Source organism: Copadichromis virginalis, linkage group LG5 (assembly GCF_057382275.1).
Source record: "Copadichromis virginalis isolate Kocher_CV1m ecotype Utaka linkage group LG5, C_Virginalis_male_GT1.1, whole genome shotgun sequence".
NCBI classification, from domain to species: domain Eukaryota; kingdom Metazoa; phylum Chordata; class Actinopteri; order Cichliformes; family Cichlidae; genus Copadichromis; species Copadichromis virginalis.
Window position 1 is genome coordinate 18,237,305 of NC_140622.1, and position 22,887 is coordinate 18,260,191.

The following is a 22,887-nucleotide window of genomic DNA, read 5'->3' on the forward strand; positions in this document are numbered from 1 at the left end:
TTCCCATGGCCCACCCTAACCTCCACACACACACACACACACACACACACACACACACACACACACACACACACACACACACACACAGGGGAGATTATTAAAGCGACCTCGTGGCACATGGAGGTTTCTGATGGATTTAACATCAAGAATGATTGTTAACTTTTAGGACTAAAAAGACTTGGAGTGACTCCTGAGAAAAACTGAGCTCTTAGCCAGACACATGGATCACATGACAACTGGGCCGCAATAGCAGCGGCAGCAGGGACCCCTGGGAAAACGGCGCAGTGCCATCTCTCAGATCGCACAGACTCAGCAGCCAGGCAGTAATGACGCTGTGCAGATATATCATATTTAGGTATGAATATACCATTCATGTGCAAAAGGCTGAAGCGGATTTTGCTGTGAATATGAACATCACAGTCAAGTGGTTTTAAAAAAAAAAAAAGAAGAAGAAGATAATCACCGTGAAATAAATTAAACCTATTAAGAGGAACGTATGCTCAAGGTGACAGAAGAAATTAATTTGGCTCAACTATTGAGACCCATACCTCCACCCCACTATAGGATTTCAACCAAACTAATTATCACGCTCCACTTTCAGAAATAATAAGGAAAGTACTTAATAGGTTAGGATTCACCCCTGCATTCATATGTCCATTTAACATCCCTGCTTTCATGCCCACACACTCTTGCCTTAATGCAATTTCACATCCATGATTTAAAATAGGGGAAAGAATTATATTTCAAGTGGTGTCAGGATTATTAGAATATACAAGCAGTGATATTAAAATACTGTACGGCCTTCTGTGTGTGTGTGTGTGTGTGTGCTGAGCCTTTCTGAGTGGCTGAAGTGGAGGTAAAGATGTTAAATAATGTTTTTGTCACAGTTTAACACGACGGAGGAATTCTAATAAAACCACAGATCTCTGATTAGTCTTCTTTCGCTGTATATTAATTTTTACCCTCTCTGCTTAATGCTGGCTAGGAGTTAAACTTTTAAACAGAGCACAGATATGAAAAAGACCCCCAAGTGGGTGCTCCTGCGCCAGCAATAGAAGTCTGTTTATCTAGTCAGCCATTCGCTCCATTTATAACAACATCCAAATGCAACTATTGTTTCATTCCAGTCGTTAAAATTGAAATCTTTTTTTGTTGTTTTTTTGTTTTATCCTCCTACGTACACACCACAGAATTAGCATTTTAACACCCCCCCATGAAATAACTCAAAATGCACATTAAACCACTTTTGCTAATTAAGTTCAGCAAAAACTAACTAAATAAAACGATCAAGTCCTCATAGAAGGTTTTTATCAAAATTACACTTTTTTACATAACTTTAAATGAAATTGAACTTTAAATGAGGGTTTTAATCGAGCCCTCTTTTACCAAACCACTTCTGTTCTTTGCCGCCGTGATATGCCTCTGTGCCACTGCGTCTCTGTACCTTTTGTGCCACGTTAAAGCTAACAGGCTGCTAGTCAGTGAGGGCAAAGAAGTCTATATCCCGTTGAAGTCTGAGTGGATTACTGATCTATATGTCAGTTCAGTACAACACGAATCCACAGGCTACGCTACACGTGTACACAGAACCAGCATGACCTGTCCAAGTGGATCAGCTGAGCTTCTGTCAGAAACATCAAGGAAATAAACAAATAATTAAAGAATAAAAAGAGACAGAGAGAGAGAGTCTGTTATTTCTGCAGTTTTGTATTAAACTCTAATGGAGGTGGTGGAGAAAAGGGAAAGAGGAGTTCACATTATCTAAGAGAATTCCAATTAACACTCTCCCCCTCAGTAATTAGCTACTAAAATAGCGAGCGAACAAGCCCAACATCTCAACCCTGACGCCACCGCACTGCCTAATTAATTCCCAACTCAGGAGCATCTGATTCAGAAAATAATCTGATAGGGTAGATGACAGACAGGCCAGTCAGAATAAAACATGAGTAATAGTGTTCAAGAGTAAATAAAAAAAAAAAAAAAAAATTTAAAAAAAATTTAAAAAAAATTTAAAAAAAAAAAAAAAATATATATATATATATATATATATATATATATATATATATATATATATATAGTTTTAAAAAGCTGCCAGCTCTCAGGCTTAACCGTTTTATTCCTTGTCATTTGAACTGCATTCACGTGCTACTTTTCTTTTAGGCCCGTTAAAGTGTCTTTATTTTAGAATAGAAAAAATGCTGTCAGACAAAAGCAAATACCATTACCTCAATGAGGGAAAAAAGTGTTAAATTAGTGAGATAAAAGAAGAGCTGTAGGATAAAAGAAGCTGCTTACTGAGCAATCAAGGTTGAGCAGAACGAGTGAAGAAAAGCTGCGGCAGATATCTTTTAGCAGTCTGCCGCTCATTTGCTCCCTCACTGGTCAGTTCTTCCACTGTTTAACGCAAACAGATGGGGCCTTTTCTCACTCTTTTTCCAGAGCCCTGTCTTTTTAACGGTGGCTTCTTGGCCTTGGCAGTAACGTCAGCGCAGCGACTATTAAAACAGCATGTGGCCCAGACTGCTATACATGCACGGGCGCGAGGCCTCTGCACTTTTTTGGGGTGAACTTTTAACCTTTTTCAATTAGGTGAAATCTGGAGCATGGAGGTTAGGGTATGCCTAAAGGCTTATTACACACATAGTGCAGTGTCCACACATGCAACAGCTATGAGATAAAGCTTATCAGAGGTGGGTATCAGCGTGAGCGATATTAAGATATCATCTATCTGCAGCTGCTATCAGTTTAGTGCTGATGGATAACAAAGCAGCAATAAACGCAATCAGACAACAACTTATGTGGCCATAATGTGGGCTGCAAACCCGTCTCTAAAAGCACCAACCCTAATTCTTCTGTGTTTCAATATGCATAGCATATGGAGGCCTGTTTCAGTTAGACACACATGCTCTCTCTCTCTCACACACACACACACGGCTTGTGGAAAATGCTGCACCACTAAGAGTAACTTTTAATATGCCGAGATACCCATCAATTAGTGATTTCTGCAGCCGACAAATACCCTCACTCACGCACACACAAACTAAATCGCAAACACGTAGACGTAGTGGCACATTATAAAAACATGCTGTCACATGCTGATCTGTATCTGGACAAGTCAAACTGCGATAAAGTCACTCCACAACTACAGCAATCGATGGAAGTAATTTATTTACCTCACTAGGCAATTTCTGCTCTGTCTTTGGATGGAGGGAGGAAGCGAGAGAGAGAGAGAGACAGAGGGAGATTTGGCAAGCCTATGTGAGTGGTGTGTAAATTAATCTAGCGGCAGTGAGATCCAGAGCCATGTATAAGTCCATAAAACAAGAGGAGGTTAAAGCAGCTCACATCACACACACACACACACACACATATACATCAGGCAAAGGTCCAACCCCAAAAACCACTTCTTCCAGAGAGAGACGAGATGTGAAACGTCATCTCTGTTCCATTAATGTGATGTGCTATCCCTAGATGCCACTAAAAAAAAGAGAAAGAAAGAAAGAAAAAGAGGGAAAAAGAACAGTTAAGAGTTTCTCTTCCTTTTTCTTTCTTTCTTGCTTTCTCTCCATTCAAAACCAACGCGCTCTGGAGAGAGGCCTGTCCATGGTCCTTGACTTTAACTCAGTGAAATAAAAGGCACTTAACTAAGCCTCAATGATCGATACAAACACTGCTGCTGCCTGGTTTTTCCACACACACACGTACACACGCATGCGGACACACACTTATCCCACCTCCTCAGATGCTCATGCATATGCATGTCCATAGTGATTTATGCATCCTGGCGGGGATGCGAGCCTATCTGAGAGCAAGGCCAACACACAGGTCAGCTCATTTGTAAATCAGTTGCCTATTTATGGGTGTGTATGTGTTAGTGTTTCCGTGTATATCTGTGGATGTTTGTGCCTATAAATCTGCGAGTGTGTGTGTTATGGTAGAGGTCAGCTTTGGAAACAGGCTCATAATCACCGCAGCGCCTTCATTCATTATATTTATTGAATTCTTTCCAGCTTCTGCTCTTGGCGCGTGTAAATCATACAAGTTCAACACTACGGGTTGCCGTGCATTCACAGTGTGTGTGTGTGTGTGTGTGTGTGTGTGTGCACGCGCGTGTTTATATGGCTTCCAAGTCCTGTCCACTGAGTGCTGACTACTTCTACCAACCAGCGCTCTGACCCTGCACTTTTCAGAAGAAAGTCACCCAACTTTGTGACCCTGTGTGTATTGTTCCCAGGGAAGGTTGGAGAAAAGCCTTCAGAAGAAACACCTTCCATCAGAGTGGCTACCAGTTACTGGCATTGTCTCTAATGTCCTGGATGAGCTCTAGTTGTTCACCAATTTACATAATTTCCTTAGGGATTAAAGTATTCTGATGTCCTATGCACTGGATTATGGGTAAAAATTAAGATTATGAGACAATAATATCTAGGGATAAACATATGTAGCATAATCTGAGACTATAGCCCTGTCTGCACACAAAGTGAACAAAGTGTGCGTTTTTCTTTGTGGGACTCTTGTGGTGTTTCTCCACCCTCCTCCACCTCCTCTGAACAACAGATTTGGGCTTAGAGGGCAGCTGCTTGTCCCCCCTTCCCTAAAACCCCACTATGTTACTCCCCTTGAAACCCTTCCACACCGTCTCGATTCCCAACAAAAGCCCAGGAGGAAGCCTGTTGTTTTCAACTTGTTTTTGACACAACTATGAATGGAAAAGTTCAAACTGTTCACACACACACACATACACACACACACATATACACACACACACACAAAAAAATCTGCATTGTATTTTGTCCAATATTTTCCTGTATCGTTACTCAGCACAAGTTTCCAGAGCCTTTAAAACACAACAATGCAAAGAATAAAAACAGCCACGTGGCCTGTTTGTTTATCCATCTGCGGAGCCGCTCCTTGCCCTTTCCTTTCTGCTTTTTGTACGTTGTCAACAACAGGCAACCATGTACCAGAAATAAACCCTGCATTAGACAAACTGGCAACAAGGGTTTATAACAACACACACCGCAATATAAAAAGAGCCATTAGAAAATACATGACTATATATATTTAAAAGAGGTAAACATTGCAAGCTATTGCAACACAAACACAAAAAAATGACACCAGGGGAAATACTATCGAGACAAATCCACTCAAACACACTCAACCAGTGTCTTGTGGCATGTGTAAATGAGCTCACAGAGATGTTTCAGTGGAGCGAACGCTACTGTACGTGCGTGTCCAGTTACGTAAGACGGCGAGGCCTAACCTCTATGTTCGAGTGTGTCTGAGTGTTTGTTTGTGTGCGAGTAAGTATTTTTGTGTGTGGAGGGTGGTGGGGGGCTGTGTGTAACTGGAGCCAAACTGTAAGCCATATGCCGCTCTGCCTTTGGTCCCACCCCCTTACCAGTCATGCACAACAACACACAGACAAGCACGCACACACACACACACGCTTGCCCCCTCATAAACACACTTGCATGTACACACGTGGGCTTCTCTGCATGAAAAAAGAAAGGCCCTCCACTTCATTAGGAAAGTAAACACAAGTGCTGTCTGAAGTGGCTAATTAGAGACTAATTACTCCCTGCTCGTTACTAATGCAAATTAGATTATGCTGCTTAACTTCGTCGTGTCCACAACGCTGCTGTTAATTGAGGCCTTTTGAAATTAAATTACCCGCTAATTAGCATATCAAAACCATTAATTCTCAGCAAGGCGGGGGGAAAAAAACAACAACAAATGCCAAGTTTTGCTAATGAGTTTTGCTAATTGAATATGTACGCTCAATACAGGGGCTTGTGCCAGGAATACCTATTCAGCTGATCAGCACGCTCGTGCCTCTGTGTGTGTGTCTGGATGTGTGGGTGCGTAAGCAGCCAGACAGAAACACCATGCATCATAAGAGCAGCATATAATTAAAGGAACCATTCCATCTCTCCAAACGCTTTGTCAATATTTCCCTCTGAACGCATGACTCCACTGATGTTCAGCATGCAGGGAGCGAGGGATATAGCAGAGACGCAGAGAGAGGAGTACGAGAGGGGATGGATATTCATCTCATGAGAGGCAAAAGAGCCACTGAATGTGGAGTGTGTGTGTGTGCTGCAGTGGCATGTGAGCACGGTTTGCGTTTGTCCAAGCTGTAAGCCGTCTTTGAAGTAAAGAACTCTGTCTCTCTGATGCTCTCCCAAAGCCCCAGACCCCCTGCCAGCTCTATCTCTGTGCTTCCCCCCGGCCACCTCCCTTTCTTTAACTGGCCCCTCTTCACCTCTGCTACAGTACCTGTCCAATTAGGGAAACACACACACACATACATGTGCACACAAATGGATACACGCAAACACTTTATGGCCACTAGCAGGTGAACAGCGTAACCTTTCCTTCACTTGAAAAAGCTGCATCTGTTTTTTTCCCCTCTCTCTCCAAATTAAATAGATGATTTCAAACTTTGCGGATTAGGCATGGTGTGCATATTCATGGGCGCGCCTACCTGCCTGCCTATGAATAAGAGAGGCTACACACGGAGAAGCCAGGAGCTATTAGCTACTTTAATCTGCTGACGAAATAAAAGAATCCCACATCTAAAGATCCATCTCAGCTTTACATGTAAAACGAGCTGAAATAATGTCATTCTGAGCAACTCGCCTCTCCTTTTCCTAAATATCTATCCAATCAGGGCGCGTGAAAAGCCCCATTCAGGTTGGCCCTTATAAAAGTTTCATCTTATTACACTTTCCAACTCTCTTTTCATTATCCCTATAATGGCAGATGAAAAAAAATTGAATGGTAAAATTGAGAGGTAGCCATACAAAAAAATTAAATAACCATGATAATTAGATGTAAAGATATTATAATTCCTTTAACAGGATGCATAGAAACTGCTGCTCGACAATATTTGCCCTAATTGCTAGAATTATCATATTAACCAGTTACCATTTGGGTAAGTTGATTAAAAAATTGATTATTCGTCTATTTCTTTTAGGAGTTTCTTAATCAAAATCTAACATCCTTGAAAAATTAATTTGAAGCCGTTTCTTATCAGTTAATTAAATCGGGTTGGAAGTCATTTTTTCTGTGCGGCATGATTAGAACGGTTCTGTTCTCTTCTGTTCAGACACCATGACGTTAGAGGGGGAACTTTTCACTGTCTCATCAAACATTCACAACCACAAGAATAGGACTTCTTTGAAGGGCCCGTCGCCTTTTTTTCCCCCTACCAAACCTCTGCCTTTCTGATAAATTGTGCTATACCCAATAGATCTTTCTTTCTCGTTAACACATTCTCATTAACGGACAGAGAAAGCGAAAGGAAAAGGGGAGGGGAAGAGAAAAGGAGAGTGCCGGGGAGAGACAGAGGGGAGCGGGCGGGTGGGTGTGGATGCTGAAGGCGGGTGAGGGGGGGGGATAGAGAAAAAAAAAGAGGTGAAAAAAACAGGGCAGAAAAATCTAAATCAATAGCAGAGATAAAGTCAAAGAGAGAAATGAATACACTGACAGATTTTTAGTGCACACTGATGAAAATTAAATAGTGTAAAGACAACAATGAAATGTTGCCTGGGTGACAGCCTTGAGGTGGCCTGAGCTGAGACTAAACAACTAAAGCAGGAGCTAAAACAACACCTGCTTTTCCTAAAGGAAAAAAAAAAGAAAACCTCTATCCAACCATGCTCGCTTTAAGTCAATAAATTTGAGAAATCCAAGTGTCAGTTTTGACATTTTTGTAAGACAGATAAAAAAAAAGGAGAAAATGCTACAAAGTGAATGGTAGTAAAAAAAATGATTTAGTGATACCTAGAACAGATTTCACTTCAGTTTTTTTTTTTTTAATTCAGATGTGCAGCTTAAAAAATACACATCGGAGGTTGACGTCACTTCAGAAAACTAGTTTTCTATTTCCAGAAGAAGACTAATTATGAAGCTCTGCCCCTGGGAAAGAAAAGCCCCTCTTGAAGGAGAGAGCGAGAGAGGAGAGAGAGAGTCCATTCAGGGCTGGTATCGGTGGAATATAAGTTTGTCTCTCTCTACTTCAGAAAGCAGCAGAGCAGAACGGAACAGATACAGCGGGCTCCTCTCATCTGTCCATCCCAGACTCCTCGGGGAGGTATGGGAGGATTGGAGAAGGGTAGAGGGGTGGAGGGGGTGAGGGGTGGTCAAAAGGAGAATTAAAAGGAGAATCAGTGAGGATACGGAGCAGTGTGGTGAGTCTCTCTGATTGGATGATGAATTGAATGATTATTAGAGCCTGGCTAGTAAAGTTGCACGAAAAAAGAAAAAAGAAACTCAGTTCATCAGCCAATCAGCCAATCAACCAGCTCCCTCATCAACCAATCAAACCCCCACCCAGGAGGGAAATGGTAGAGGTGTGGGTGTTCGTTTTTTTTTCTTCTTCTTTTTACCATCTGCCTCTCTGACCATATTTTTCTCTCTTTTTTCCCCTGTTACAACACATTACACTGTCTTTGGTACAGCTGCCCTCATCTTTCTCTGTGGGAGACGCAGAATTCTCAAAGCCACAATTACCGCACAGAACTATCAATTTCCCCTTCAATTAACCCTGTGGGAAGAGAGGGGACAAAGGAGCGGACGGAGAGGGAAGAGAAGGGGATGAGAAATTCAAATTTGGGATGAAGAGGACCTCCTCCCACTATGGTCCCCCTCAACACACACACACACACACACACATACACCTCAACAACCCCTGATGGTGCAGTCACGTGATTGGGCTAAGAAACTAGAGATCTACGCCTCCTCGGGATGAACTTGACCCCGCGACTGGAGGTCAAACAAGTTACTAACAGCACAGGACCCCTATCCTCATTACCAGTAAATAGTCCCAGCCAGTGCTCTAACAAATCAGAGTGTATGTTAATAACCAGCGCCCAGTCCACAGCACAGATCTGTCAAGAAAATTAAATAAGACAAAAATAAGGGAAAAGATAGACGGAAGTCAGGCGGAGTAGGAAGAAAAAGAATATAAGGAAAGAGAGGGGAGGGTGAAAAGGAAAGAGGAAAAAATGGGGAGGGATTAGGAGGGGGCGTGAGTCAATGGTTGTGTTTCTTAGATCAGCGACTAAGGGCCTGTGCCCCATAACAACGGACAACTGTGATGGCATGCCCGCTCTCTGTGCTCTGCTCCCCTTTCCTTGTCTTTGCATTTTCGCGTCCCTTCCCACCTCCTCCTCCTCCTCCTCCACCTCCACCGTCTCTCTCTCTCTCGCTGAGCGAACCCCTGGGGGAGCTGCTCAAACCAAACCCAGCCTTCAGCAAAGTTTCGCAGGCAAACTTTTCACAAAGCCCCCAGAAGCCGTACGCCTGCCTGACACCACAAAGCATGCCAGGGTTTCATTGCCACTCACCCTCCCTCCTGTCCTCGTTTTTGTACTTTAGTCCTTCGTTCCTCCCTCAGTCCCCTCCCTCGTTTATGCTAACTACTTTCCGAGGCTAATGCGCTGTTCCTGACTGACCTTTAGACAATGGAAACCTGCAGCAGCAGAAGTTACCGATTAGGGCTACAGGTTGCATACGGCAGCACTGACCTTCAGCGGGAAAAATCGGCCTTGTGGCATCTGCTAATCTCACAACCCTACGGCTACTATTCAACCTCTTAATCTTGGACGAAAAAAAAATATTCTAGTGTTCACTCCAGTTCTTAATAAAAAAAACACATCATTCTGGAAATAATAAAGGCAAAATACAAAGCAGAAATCTATTTTTTTCTCCTCTATGTTGTTTTTGTCAGAGAATCATTTCTAAGGTCTGTGTATCTTTACAGTGCGAGGGACAACCTTTTGTCCAGGGACAAGTAGGTGGGCTGACAAAACAATACAATATTTTTTAACAATCCCAAAACGGACTGAATAAAATTTTCAGATGTATTTCAACACACCGACATAATCCATTCAAAGAGTAGAAGCACAGTTGAATAAGTTTGCAGCTAAAAATGATGTGTGCCGTTTTTTTTTTAAATATAGAATAAAGTAATAGTTGCCTGCCTTTCTTGCATAAACTTCCATAAAATGTTTCTTTTAAAAAAATAGATGTAAAAAATAAAAGAAGAAAAGAAAGGCACGGGTTATTATAGCTGTTTTTCTGTAACGTTTTAAATTTGTTGTAAAAGCATTTTAGTCATTTTGAAAAATTCTCACTCACACGCTTGTCATTTCAGTAATCCGGAATAAATTATAGCTATTGAAAAGGGGCCCGAGCAGAGGTAGCAAATGTTGGAGTTAAACTGTGATGACATCTTGGATGTAATGAAGAGGCTGAGGGAACACAGAGCTGTGATAATTAGACACCGGGCTTGACAAGGAGAGGAGGAGAGTACCGGAGAGGGGGGGGGGGGTAAAAAAAAACAAAAAAAACACATGAACAGGAGAAAGTGCAACACAATAAGAGGCAAGAAGGAGAGAAGACAGACAGCAAGTGTTGAGTCCCTCACACTGAGCGACTATTGGAGCTCCAACAGGGAAAAGAACACTTTTCGACCAACCATGGACCCGAAGAGAAGGCAGCCCTAGCAAATGCAGGCACGCATGCTGAGTATACGCGAGTGCCCTTCTGAGTGAAGCAAACCTGATAGATTTGTATAACAGCCTGTTTAAAACACACACACACACACACACACACACACACACACACACAAAAGCAGAGCAGAAGAAATTGACTGTTTACTGCAATCTCTATATATTTTTTTAAAAAAGACCTGATTAAATGTTCTTCTTTTTTTTAATGAGAGACACACGTGTGTCTCATTAAAAGTCAACCGAAACTGTCTGTGAAGGCGGAAAAAGTGTCTGTGTTTAAACATTGTGTTGTCCCTTTGTAGATACAGCGAAACAGTGAGAATGTGACAGAAGTGTATTCGAATGATGTATTCTTCTTTTAATCCAAGAAAATATGATTTTAATTAATTTTTTAAAGCCTAAACTAAAGCTTCTCTCTGTTTTTCATTTTAAATCTGAAGTCGATGTACTGAGCTGGAAGAAGAAGAAAAACTACGGCACATGTAAATTCTTTTTTTTTTAAAGTGTAGGTGCATTTTGTTAAAACAAAAAGACCCAACTTCTTCCAACCAATATCACGTTTCCTGCTTTTCCACTTGTGTTTGCACCTTGTTGTTTTCTCATCGCTCTTTGCTGTCTTCCTCCCCCCCTCCAGACAGTTAACGCTGCTTCACAGGCCAGCGGCTCACAACGCAAACACACCCACCTACATGCTCTTCGTTCCCTCTCCTCAGGAACATGAGAGCGGGCTCTAATTCACAGGCTGGTAAAGCTGTGGTGGACAGCAGCCTTGATCTGGCAGGATTAGGCTACTTTTATTTCCCCGAGAGGGAAGGAGAGGTGGAGGGAGGTGAGTGTGCATGTGTGGGGTGTGCTCAAATCCTCCTACAAATGTCAGACAATGACCGGTGACCAGGAGCCACAGAGACACACACACACACACATGTGCACATACTCAAACTCACACATTCATAAACACTCCTGAGAAGGCCCAATGTGACACCCAGAAAAGAGACTCATCACTCTCCATCTCATCAGTCTGAGGAAGACGAGATGTGGGGGCAAGAAGGGAGCAAAGGAGGAGAAGAAGGAGGAGGAGTGAGCCCGGGGATCGAAGGAGGGAGTAAAAGACAGAGGCAGCGAGGATGGGTGGGGGTGGCGGCGGTGGTGGGGGGATTACACAATTATTCAGATAACAGCTGGGAATAATCTAGTGGCAGATGTCTCTCGGTCAACAATGCCCACCACACACAGGCTTGCATGTGTATGCGCACTAACAGAGTTTCAATGCTCAGCAAGCAGCCAAAGGGTGGAAGAAAAAAAAAAAAAAACGGCCGCTAGTGAAGCTCCAGAAGCTACTCAAGCACACAGCTCGCACAATCTGCCCGGAAAAGTTTTTTTGTTTTTTTCCTTAATTTTAAATCGGTCTTCAGTGCAGATGAAACAGCCTATAAAAATAACGAGAGGTAGCATCGTTATCGGTTAAACACGTTTTGAAAAAACATGTCGGAAAAGTAACGACCTGTTTGCTTTTCTTTCCCTCGGCGAGCTGTCTGAAAAACAAAGCCCGAAACTTGATGAATTCTGGGAGAGAGCCAGAGAAAGGGAGAGAGAACGGGGTGGAGGGTCACCCACTGACTGACAGTTAATTGCAGTTGGATGTGCACGCTTACATGCAGAGAAAATAAGGGTACGCACATGCGGACCACAACTGTGTCCTTTGCATCTATAAGCAATCCCCCATGTAGCGAACCTCTAGCAGTAGCTGTCATCCCCTCCTCTGCCTCTCACTATCTGAAAGCCCACCACAAAAGCCAGAGTCCGCACCCCACTGGGCAAAGCCTGCATAGTCTTCTTCACCTTCAGACCAAAGCAAAAAGTAAGCAGAGTGAAGCGAGAAGTTAAGAGAGAGAGTTGGCATTTGTTGGCCAAATCGTCGTTTTTTCCCCCCTATTTTACATTTTTAAAAATCTCTTTCAGAAGTTTTAAGGAAGTAAAATCAAATCTGTGCGTGAAGTTTAGAAAAGGGAAGGAAGGGGCGGCCCAGTCAAGTGGTGAGAGGCGCCGTCAATCCGTCAACCCAGGCAGCCTATTGTGATTTGGTTTAACACTGGTTAACAGCTCGTCCTGTCAGGGGATGGATCATCCCACGGCGCCTCACATGCTAATAGCTTAAGTAGGCATCCCATGTCCCCCGGAACTAATACCACAAATACTAATACCATAAAAGAGGAGTGCATGCCAGCGATCCAGCCTTACTTTCGCCTGGGTTAGCCAACATCCCGATACTTTACGGATTTGAAATATAATGAGACGCGTTTGAATGGTTATTACCTCCCTGGACCAGGATGGAAAACAACAGGGACAAGGGAAAACTGCTGTAGTGCTTATTTCCTGTCATCGTGTGTTAATCCACAGTCGTTATTGTTGAGGTAATTCAAAGAATCTGATGCAAATCACAAAAGCTAATAAAAAAAAGGTAAAATGCATCACACTAGCGCTAGATCTGAAAAAAAGAAATTATAATGTCGAAAGTAAGTAATAAGTAAAGATTTTAGGAGGGTTTTTTTGTAGGTAATACTTTATGGACTGCGTGCTACTCTGGTGTGAATCTTAGCGTTTCATCAGAGCGTTCACTCATCCGCTCGGCAGATTATACCGCCACAGCACCACGGACAAACGAGCACTCAAGTGCTGTTTAATGCGTCTCTACAGTCAGAGCATTTATGAAATGTGCAAAAATGTGTATGCGCGCATCTATATGATCCTGAGTCTTGTGCTTCACAGCTGTCACCTACCCTTCACAGCCATCCTTTCAATACACATTAAAGCAGTGCTGCAGAAAGTTTAGTCACATTGTTGCTCTGAGTGAAGCTTTCCACTGCTCCGCTCCCTCGGTTACCCGCTCGATTGACGGCTGCCCTGTCAGTTTGTCGCAGTGCTTTAGAAAACACCAACAGCTCTCTGATGAAGTGCTTACAAAAGGTCATAGGGTGGAGGCGATGGAGAGGAGGGGAGCCGACTACTGAGAGAGCGAGGCAGGGGAAAAGGAAAAGGGAGACGGGATAGAGTGAAGGAAAATCTATAACACAAATACAGCTGTCAGAAGCAATGCAGAGTTAGCGGGGGATGCAACCACTGATTTTTTTTTTCTCTTTATGAAGATGCTCCGCATGAACACAATAGCGTTCTCTGAGGGCAATTTTTTTTCTGCTTACACTGACCATCTCAAGTGCTCCACCTGATCAGTGCCACTGACGCCACGATCTTCTGAGATCCTCCCTCTCTGTCTCTGAAATCAAACCTGATAGCGCCACAACTGCCTTACTTCGCGATCTGCTTTCAGTCCTTCGAGCTCCACAGCCACGGCCCTCTCCTTCAGCTCCAACTCTCTGCTTCACATGGCCTCAGGTGCCAAGCGCACTCTGGAGAGGCTGATCTAATGCTTCCTCAGCTATAATAACCCATGCCTATAACCCTCGCGCCGCTGTTTCCTTCACTTCGCAGAGGCTTTCTCTCATATTTTCTATCTCTCTCTCCACACCCCACCACCCTCACTCCCCGCCCATAGGAAACAGTCGCTTCCTCTCTGAGATTTCGGGTCACTCCTTCCCACATCAATCAGCTGTTAATGGGCTGGCGCTCTGTGGAGCTTTAGGAACATCTCCGGAGCCAGCCTGCATCCTAGTCATCCCAAACACAAATAGAAAAACGTATGAAACGTCTCATCATAAATGCACTGACATGTTAATGACCACAGGCTAAACCACCGTGTCAGACAAAATGATTACCTTATCATTCACCGCGGGGGAAAGAGCGCCTAAATTTTAGAGAGGAATCCGGCTCGGCTGTCACCACATAAGCAGTGACAGCTCTTTCAAAAGCCACAAAAGGCAAAGGAAAAAGCAAACAAACAACATCATCTCTCCTGCACAGCTGCTCAACTTGCTAAAGCATCTTCCTTCTTTTCTTTTTACTTTTCCTGAAACTTCACTGTACAACACCTCTTCTGACCTGTCAACACCCCCCCCCCCCCCCCCCAAAAAAAAAAACAAAAAACAAACAAAACACACATCTTATCTTTGAAAAATGTTTTGGACTTATTGCGCGCACACACACACACACACACACACAGATGTTCACGCTTTCATAGAAATTATTCAGCCCTTAACTTCTGCTAAATAACAGGTTCAATTAGAACCACATGTATAATCAGGCCTCAGTCTAAAGCAATGTGCCGGCAGTCACTGTGCACTCACCGACTTTAATTCACAACCAGAACATTAACCCACCATCTGAGCTGTCCATATACAATAACACATACACCTAACACACACATTTGTTCATAAAATTTCAAGAATTTTTTTTTAACAATGTAAAATAATTTATACTGCAATCCCAAATTGTTATTACACTTAATTTCTTTTTAAATCACAGAAAAATGTGAAAAGGGGGAAAAAACATTTCTATGAAAATCTCTGATACACCTAATTCAAATTGAAATTTTAACAAACATTTATAGAATTGCTATGATCAGCAGAATATCTCATATCCTTGTCTTTTCCGCGCTTAAAGCCCGACGCATGTTCACCTCAAATACATGCAGCCCTGCAATAATGTCAGCTTCAGGACCGACACTTGAAATAAGCCCATCTAAAAACACGCTCTCTCTCCCAGCACGGGTTTTCTTCCTTTTTGGGCTTTTTTTTTTTTGCTTTTCTCAAATAAAGGATATCGAAAATTTAACCATTTCAGCTTTTTTTAAGCAGGTAAAGCACTAAGTGCTGCAATAGAAGTAAATCTGTGAATATCTATCACAGGTCAAACCCTACATGTATAGCAGTGTCATATACGGGTGCTCTTCAACATCACTTTGGAGCCAAAAGCCCACTCAGACTTGTGGGTTTCGGATAGCAGGAGGGTTTTAATGAAGAGAGCACGAGAGATGAAGAGACGGACAGGCGAGCCATCAATGCTACCGACGCACAGGACATTTAAAACTTGAAATAATGTCCATTTTCACTCGAGCAGGACAGGTGAATTGAGAAAAAAGCACTCTCGTATACACACACTCCCGCACTCTGATATATACACTCTTTTCACACATACATTCCCATGCGCTCATGTTGGAGGTAAGGACTCTCTGAGCGAGTTTATGGACTAACACAATCATGTTGGTGGCTTTTAATCCTGCTGAAGGGGTTTTAAAGCGCACGAGATTCAAAGCCATTACTACCCGTCTCTAGACGGTCTCGCACATGACTCTTCCAGTCACACCCCGGCACACGATCACATACTTGGGACCAAGCTGAAAAATAAAATATCATCATTTAGGAAAGGTGTCAGAAAGCATAACAGAGACAACTGTGCGTCTGAAAGCGATTAAAAATCAGCAGTATGTGAGAAACAGGACATGGAAAAGACACAGCTGCTGGGAGGGAGGAGAGGAAAAAGAAGAAAAACACCACCAAAGATGGGAAAAAGTGTTGATGCAAGTCAGATGAAAAAAAGGTGGCAATGCCAAGCAAACACACAGACACAGGCAAACAATACCCGACAAAGAGCAGAGAGTCAATCTGCCTTTGACACCTCTGGCTTCCTGCACACGTACACTCTTTTTACAACAAGAAAAAACTAAATAACTACTTCTGCCTCTCAAACACTCTTTTGTTTCACTGTCTCTTATTGTGTTTTCATGAAAAGCCTGTCACTAATGTGATAGCCTATCAATGATAAGCATTACACGAAAATGATAACTTCACGCCGATTTTTTTTCAGGCTTTATGTGGTAGGCAAATGTTTTTTTTAAAGGAGAAGAAGAAATAAAAACAATCCTGTACTCTATTCTTCAGCAGTGTTTCACACTTCTACTTGAGCTCCATGAGGCTTCTTCTTCATAAAGCAGTCACTTGAAACAGAAACTTAAAAACAGCTAAAACTGTGTAGTAACCTGGCATGGGTGCTGAGAAGTCATAGCTCCAACTCCAAAGATCATTCTTAAACTGAGTCAACACAGCTGCTGTGCTTTTACTGCAACAAAAAGAACTTAAGCAGCTGAAAGATCAGGCAGCTGTGAAATACCTAATTTAATAATATTAATAACCTTCACAAATATAAGATTTACATTTTCCATAATTTTAGGAAACATTTTACCATATTTGGCAAAATGGTTAAGCCTGTAAAAAAAAAAGGAAAAAAAAATGTTTATCTGATAGTACTGAGTTACTGCCAGCTTGGTTTGGTCCAGTTATTCAGGATTTTAAAAAATATGCTTATAAAACATCTTATAAAACATGCAGTCAGCCTCTTCTACTACATTTACCAATCAACACACACAGTTTAAATTCCCTTCTAGGATAGATGGCTAAAATGAACAGCAACAGGGTTTGTATCTGCATGAAGGCCACTGTGCATTAACTATTCTAAGGTGCGTTTTCCACAGCTTGTGGCGTGATAGATGAAGATGAAATAATCTTAAAAAAAAATGAAGGAAAGAAAATCGGTATACACTTTACAGCACGGGCTCGGAGCCACCACAAAATACCTGCTTTCCTGTCTGACACCAGAACTGTGACAAGGTCATAAAACGTGATTAAGAGCTTTTTCATTCCCGCTGGATCTTCTATTAAAGTGCAATTAAAAGTATGTCATCAAGTCGCGGAAATGCCACCACAGAGGAGGGTGGGAGGGGGCACAACAGGAGAGAGCGAGCGAGATAGAGGGAGAGAGAGGGAGAGAAAGAGAGAGAGAGGACACAGTAAATAAAATTAATTATGCCAAATGCCCCGGCGCCCATCAATCACGGGGCAATAATGCCCGTGTCAGGGTGAGCACCCACACGGCCTGTACGCTTTTCTCTCGGTGACAGACAACTAACAGCAACGAATTGTCATTTCATTTCTCCCTCTTTTTTTTTCTTGATCTGAAGGTTTCAATCGAGAGTCTCTGTGTGCCCGGCCCGATATCTCATATTTGATAAAGGCAATTTTATTTCATGGAAATGGAAGAAAATCAAAAACCCTCAAAAGACAAAAAGATCAGCAACTTTGTTTCAACGGCCCAAAAGTTGCTTTTGTGTTGCACGCCGTGCACACAAGAAAATCCACATTAAACGTTTTTATCTCTGCAGAATACTTTTCTTATTTTTTTAAAACAAGTCGTAGTTCGCGGAAGAAAAAAGAAATATTTTCCTTTGTGGTGCAGGCCTACTTTTAGTCGGTTTATGAGCGCGAGAAGAAGGGAAAAACATGTGTCACACAGAGGTTGTGTTCAATTTCTTAAAAAAGAAATTTCTATGTCAGTAGATTTATTATATTATAATCTAGAAAGTATATAACGTGCATTCTTTTTAATTAAATCACTTTAAATTACCGATTCTGAAAAAAAAAACCCTTAAACGCGTCAGGGTTATAATGTACGTAAAATCACTGTCCATAATCCTGCTTATGTACATAAAGCGTTCAAAAGTTCACGTTGAAACTGGAACTGGAAGTTTTACAACGCAGGGAGAAGTTTTCCTCCACGTTCAGCTGGTAAAACGTCCCTCTCTAAAGAACAGAGCTGCTATTATTTAAGATATCATTTAGGATATTTAATTCAGCTCAAATAAGGAAACCACAACGGGCACCTCAAACCTCAGTGGTCAGAGAAAAGTCCTAAATCCTAAAGGCACTAACGTCCTCAGACCTTCTAAACGTGTCAATAAGAAAGTTGTTTGTTCTTTTGTTTCTTTTGTTCAGGGATTTTCTGTAAGTAAGAAGTTTAACTGCCTTTCTTTTTTTATTTTCAAACGTTAACGTTTAATTGTAGGAAACTAAAGTTCAATAATAAAAGACACTAAACCCAGCTGTGAGGTAGAGAGGTATGAAGCGATGGCAAAGCAAGTGGTTCTCACACGGCTGCCTGTGACCGTTCGTGTAAAATCGCCACCACATAAGCCACGTCCACGCGTATGATCAAATATAACGAGCGATATCAACAAGTTTATTCCCTACGTTTGAGTCCACTCCCGAAATCTTAGCTCGTCCTAAACCTGCGAGAAATAAACTTTTTTCCCTTTCTCTGGTCTCATAAGCGAAAACCTCGGACAATGACACATTACGCAAAAAATGGTATCCCTCCGAGTCATCCAAAGTAGGCTCTAGAGAATTTACAAACTACACCGTAATATCCAGTTAAATAAACGACGATTAAAAGGAGGCTGGATTTGAACTCTGTGGATATAGGTTGGCGTGAAACTAGTGATGAGGTAGAAAGAAACTTCGATTTTTCATTCTACCGAGAACACTGAAAGGACGAAAACAGCTGCTTTAAATATGTTTTCTTTTTTAGAACAGAAAGTATGAAAATAAAATAAAAAAAGTTTCACTCCAGGAAAAAGTCAGAGTTAGAATGAAACAGAAAAAGTACGGAGGAGGGGGAAAGAAAAAGAGAAAAACAAAAACCTCCCTAGTGTGGCCGCTGGATCGTACCTACTTTAATACTCTATCACATTATTAGGCAGACCTGGAGGAGTTTCACAACGTGCCATGAAAAGTTGAAGTGCGTCGCTTTAAAAGCGTCTAGCAGCGTGTGTGTCGGAGAGTTTCAATGGGAGCACAGAGTGAGGGGAAAGTGAGGAAGATAAGAAGAAGGGGGAAACGTGTAGATAATGCATCAACCTGTTCTCTTGGTTTCTGAAGAAGTCAACTTTCACGCCAGTGGTTGGACCATGTGGGCAGCCCCGCTTCTGCTCCTCAAACCCCGGCGCGTCCACTCTCTCGCGGCGACAAAAGGGGGGACACAAACCGAAGGGACGTAAAATTTAAAAATATATATATATAAAAATAAAAGTGGAAAGAAACAGAGAGCAGAGAGAGACAGAGAAATCTAGGATCTAAGACGGCAGGACCATTACTTTAAACGACCAAAAAAAAAAAAAAAAAAAAAAACGTGCTCGTTAGTCCTTTCCTTTCCCCTTTTGTGTGCGTCCTCTCTCCTCGGAGTGGCCCCTCTGGAGTGAAGTCAGAACAATACTGCCGCTAAAACTCTGGCACTGAGCGCAAGTTGCCGCGGAGAAACAACGCAGCTTCTCGTTTCTGTTTGTTGTTTAGTTGCCTCCGCTTTTTTCTCCTCTCCCCCCAAGCCCCAGCTCTCTCCTCAGCAGGCTCACTCAGCGCGTATAACCTCTCCAACGGTCTTCACTTTTTTGCCATCCCGTCTGTTGCTTGCTCGTTCGCTGGAAATCAGGGTTGAATCACTGGAGCTGTATGTGTGTACGAGTGTGTGTACGAGTGCGGAGTGTGTGTTGCGGGAGGACAGTTTGCTGTGCTACCGTAATGCCTCTAAAGCAGGTGCGCGTTTTCGTCCTATCCATGCAAAGCCCCGGCGCATAATAAAACAGCAGCCAGTGAGAGGCATCTCTCCGTCGCTCCCCGGAGAAGTGTGCGCGCGTGTGTGGGCGTGCATGCGCACGGATGAGGGGAAGGCACTGATCTTTTGACCTCGCTTTTGCATCCTGGTTGAGTTGCGCTATTGTGGCGGCAGAGAGGAACAGATGTTATCCTGCGCAAAGTTTGAGCTCCCAAAAAAAACCAAAAAAAAAAAACCCCACCAGTAACAAAGAACGATCGTTTAAAACAGGACAAAGTCTGCCATGAAATGATCGCTTTCTCTACGTGTCTGCATGTCAGAGTTACGAATGTATCTGTAAATAAAAAAGTAAATCGTAAAAAGAATGAATAAACCTTGCAAACTTAAAAAAAAAAATGGCAAAATTCTCCATATAGCTTCTTTATTGTCTTTTAGATGCTTGTTCCTCTTGACTTTTGTTAATGTAATTTCATTAAAAAAGAGGTTTTTATGCCAAATAATATCCTATATGGATTTATGTCAGAAAGATTTAAAGCCATCCTAAAAAATATAATAATAAAAAACGCTGTATTCCTAAAATAAAAACAGGTATAAAATCCGTTTTAGTAGGTTCACACTTGTTATGCACTTCCCTTCAGAATAGACAGTTATATTGTGATTAGATAAATTTTACTGTCTGCCTACCTCACTGTGTCCTTTATGTATTTTGGAAGCTTGACAACTCCTTTTTGCAGAGTTATTACCAGCTTCCCCCCCCCCCCCCCCCTTGCCACCACATTCATTTACTAATTGACAGGATAATCAGTGTTGAGATTACTGTCTCTGATGAAATTTGGAAATTACATCATACCTGTCGCTGGAGAAAAAAAAAGTGGGGGAGGGAGGAGGAGAAAAAAACGAAGCTATAACTCAAAGAAAGATCAAGGAATAATTTTGCTTTGGCCATTAAATGGGACTCTGCCCTCCTGCCTTTCCTCTATCTATGCTTTTACCTTTGGAAAATGATGGCAGTCCATCACGACACCACCTAACAATCGGCCACCACTGCAGTAAATCACAACACATTCATTAACACAATCAATAGCACTAAAAATATGTGTGTCTCCACATGTGTGTGTGTCGGCGTGCAAATGTTTAGGTGTGTGTTTGTGTGTGTGAGTGTATATGAGCACCCATATATTCCTTTACTTACTCCTCTGAGCCTGACGGATTTTGTCAGGAACACTTTGTCATATGTCTGAAATAAATCTCCCGAGAATTGACGGGCGCTAATGTGAGCAACTGGATGGTGATGAGTGATGCTTTTCTAAGTGGATGTGATTAGGAAGGTGCACCTTTTTTCTTTTCTTTTTTTAAAGTTGGATCTGGAAAAACCCACGCAAGGGCTCTTAAAGAAAGTTTCTAACCCAATCCCAGCAGGGTGAACATGCTTAGTTAACATCAACCTGCATCCTGCATCTGAAAACTATGTGCGAAGCACAGCAGAGAGCAAAGAGGCTGAATCATTCTTGTGCTTGTTGTTGTGTAACTGCTGACATTTTGACTAAAGATTTCAATCACCCCCGCCTGCCTGCAGAATGATGAGTTGTGTGTTGTTGTCTGTTTTGGGCTGCATAAAATCGTAGGATTAAATATAAAACAGGGAAATGAGAGGACTCGGTGCTCTGCACTGCCTGAATAAAGTCAAGCCAGTCCAAGCTGACCTGGACATCTAAATTCGGTACCCTCATTCTTGTTCTTGGTGAAAGGAGGAAAACGATGTTTGGACCTCTAACCCATCTTCCATCCCATTTAGGAACCCTTCTCTCCCTGTTAATCAGGAGGAATAATTATCAAAGTGGACAGGTAATTAAATTAAAACATAAGTGGCTACATGAGCTGGGTTGGCTGTACTACAAGGTTTTCCCTGGCTTAATTAAAGAGAAATATGGGAGCGCTCACCCACAGTGTCACAGAGCTGGTAAAAATGAGGAAAAAAAAGCTCCTGCCTCCAACTTGAATAAGTCCTGATCCATTCAACACAGGATTTGGGATTTATAGAAAAGAGGAGGGGATTCTGGTCCTGGGTGTATACTGTAAGAGGAGGAGAGAGAAAAAAAGAGGAAAGACTGTGTTGTCGGTTTGCATCTAAAAGAAAAAGAAAACATCTGCGTGGTGGCGAGGACGAGTTAAAGGACTGCAGGATGTGTGGTAGACGCATTAGCAAAAAAAAAAAACTGCAGGCTTTATTCAGCCATCTGGGAATAATGTCATAAAATAAAGCTACAATAAAATAAAACTTACTGCTGTTGATGTTTACAAACAACTCCTACAAAATCTCCCACAATGCCTTGAAAGTCGAACCCTGAGAGGGGCCTCACACAAACAGGCGTATACAAATAAACAGAGAGGGAACAGTGCGCAGAGCGCAAATTATCCAAACATTCGCAAACACGCTCATATGTGCATACACCCACTGTCCCACACATGTGAGTGTGCATGTTTACAAATAAAGACAAAGTGGGGAGGCAGCATGCATACACACACACACACACACACACACACATGCCGCCTCTGTGGTTATGCAAAGACAACAGCAGACTGTTGCTCAAATGCACCAATGCTATCTCCCAGCTGGGAATGCAACAATAATAATTGACTTTACAGGGCATCTCTTCATCTGCTCTAGTACAGAAACTGTGGAGACAGGGTGATTGTGCCTATGTGACCTTGGTGCAGACAGTGGCATCTGTATAAATCTCTGAATATACACTGATTGCTGGGAGGATCACAACCAATCACCACCTGCTTTCTATTAGCCACTCATTAACTTGTTTATTGTCACAGCTGCTCAGCATCACACAACCTGACACACACACACAGGCGCACACTTACTGAAGCAAACGGAAAGGGGAAAGACATGCTAAGAAAATGTGTTTATCACCACTCTCTCCTTGTCTCGGCCCTTCGTTGGAAGGGAATAATTAGAGAGGCTCGGCCAAGGCAGTGGCGTACGTGTTAACAAGCTGCTTTAACACACACCCGCACACTTCTTCCA

At 42.4% G+C, this 22,887-nt stretch overlaps 1 protein-coding gene across 1 annotated transcript in view; it reads right to left on the minus strand.

The window, feature by feature from the left end:
* Window positions 1-19,855, minus strand: part of foxp4 (forkhead box P4) — a 92,841-nt gene extending 72,986 nt beyond the window's left edge. The window contains exon 1 of the mRNA XM_085456330.1: window positions 19,160-19,855. The gene's annotated coding sequence lies outside the window, so the exon portion shown is untranslated. The remainder of the gene's footprint in view (window positions 1-19,159) is intronic.
* Between the last annotated feature and the right edge of the window lie 3,032 nt (window positions 19,856-22,887).